This window comes from Dermacentor silvarum, chromosome 1 (assembly GCF_013339745.2).
Source record: "Dermacentor silvarum isolate Dsil-2018 chromosome 1, BIME_Dsil_1.4, whole genome shotgun sequence".
In the NCBI taxonomy this organism is placed as follows: Eukaryota; Metazoa; Arthropoda; class Arachnida; order Ixodida; family Ixodidae; genus Dermacentor; species Dermacentor silvarum.
Window position 1 is genome coordinate 194,270,995 of NC_051154.1, and position 2,448 is coordinate 194,273,442.

Here is a 2,448-nt window from a genome sequence, read left to right on the forward strand (position 1 = left end):
TGGGAGTAATGGCCGCCTCATCGAGTAGTTTAGATCAAGAATTATAATTGTGCTATCTGCCACAAACAATTTTTTTTTGAATTGGTGCAGCTAAAATGAAACACCCTGTATACCTTTCAAAGTAGAAGTGTGGGATGTTCCGAAAAGGAAAGGAAAAAAATAAGAGTGGTTTGCGCACTAAATAAATATAAAATTATTATATAATTATAATTAATATATAAATATAAAATACAGTAGATAAATAGCTGCACGCGGATGCTATAAGCACTGCATCTCAATTGAATGCATCTCGAGAGGCGCATGTTCAAAATGCCTGTAGCATCAGTCCAAAATGCCCCGGTACATACTTTTCCTATAATCACTAACCTTCGGATTCCCCACAGTCAAAGTATCCTTGTCTTTTTTTTTCAACCCTACCCATTGTATTCTTGTTCCTTGCATTCCCCAAAAGGCTGAAAAAGTAGAACTGAAAACAGAGGCAATATTTCTATGAAAATGCCTATTTTGACCTCCCAATGGTCCGCCCGCCGCCCGCCCGCCCCGCCCCGCCCGGCCCGACCCGACCCGCCCGCCACCCGCCCCGCCGCCCGACCGACCGACCGCCCGCCCGTCCGCCCGCCCGCCCGCCCGCCCGCCCCGCCCGACCGACCGACCGACCGACCGACCGACCGACCGACCGACCGAGTGAGTTTTAATTGGTCCACAACAGACTCGAGTAAACTCAACGTCACCTGGCTAGGCCCACTCGGGGACCATCAGGTCAAACCTGACGGCCCTCTCGCGGGCCCTCTGGACTGCCAGGATTTGAGAGGTCTGATCCTGGGCCTTAATAAGCTTGATCATTTCCTGGGACCGGCAGAGGCGCAGCCCCACAGGACATGCTCGAAGTCCGCATCACCACCACAGATGGGGCAGTCCGGGCTTGGGTACCGTTCGGGGTACATGGTGTGCAGTGCCGCAGGGCTCGGGTAAGTCCGAGTGGCACATCTCCAGGAATCGGACATGCCTACAGAGTCATTCTTCTGGTTCATTCGCAAAGTGCAAAACACAATTCTTTGACTACTTTGTTTTATACAAACACCAACTGTACTGTGTTGTTTTCAACTTTTTCAGACTCGCAATACGCTGAGGCAAAAGCAGTTTGACCGCCCCCGATGAACACTACCAAAATAAACATTATGCTGAGCAGTACAGTGCAAGCAAAAGCCCCCCCCCTCCCCCCAATTAAGCGTGCTTCTAAAAATTTCACACTTTACTGGGTCATGTGTGTGATCATTTGATGCTTTGCAACAGACTCCCTTCAGATTTAATTCGTACTAGCGACATGCAATACTGTAATTGCAGTATTTACAATATAATATGCATTTGAGCGTTTAATGCAGGTGCATTCATGTACCGAAGATTTCTTCTGTTAAGACAAAATTTTACTGCTTCCTTGCATACACACTAAAATAAATCTGAGGAGACCTGCAGTGCAAAGAACTTGCAATGATGAACCACCATGATGGAAGTTGCGAATAGAGTTAGTGGCAAAGAGTAGAGCGAGTGCCGGGGGTCAATTGTGAAGAAGGTGACACTAACAGCTAGCGTGAAACAAACAATGTCTTGAAAGGTCAGGCAACCATGGAGGGCCTACTTCTCAGTCAACGTGCATATGGGTCCTGGAGAGGAGGAGGGGTGGCATCAGAGGAGGTTGGCTTGCAAAGGCGCTACCTTATGTTTGGTGACAGTAAGGACCAGGTAATGGGTGATGCCTGAGCCCATGCTCCTTCTTAGCTTTTTTTTTTTTTTTACTCCATGCCAAGAGCCAACGCGCAGATATGCCCTGGAGGGAGGGAGCGTCGTCGTCAGGGTAGGTTGTCTTCTCTCGTGCCTGACACCCATGCTCCCTTCTTTTTCTTTTTCCTCCATGATAACGCAGAACCAAGAACGCGAGAAGAAGCGCTGAGGCACAAATATCTCTAAGGCCACGCCATGTTGCCATATCCGTTAACCACCAGGTGTCTGTGTCGTCCCTTTAGGTGCAATTTAAAGGCAATTACTAGCTCTGCAGCTTTTCCCTGACTGCTTCAATAGTATGTATATAACTACTGATTTATAAGCAATTTACAAAACAAAAATTTTGTTGCAGTTGGCATTTAGGTAAAGGTCACACATTAACAAATCCAGCAGCACCTGGGACCCAGAGTAATGTGCAGCATCACCAGGCTATGTTCTGGTACTGCAATTTGTTTTGCAGTGTGGTCTTTTAAAAGTATATTATGTGGATTTATAAAAATATTATATGGGCAGAGACCTTCATCCTGCACTAGGCCACGATGATTATGCGGAATAGCAAGCAACCGATTGAATGCAAAAAAAAACTAATGAATAACCTACATAAACATTGCCAAGCAAGTACAGGAAACCATGTTGCAAACGTTACAAAAGAAAGAAGCAACACCAATC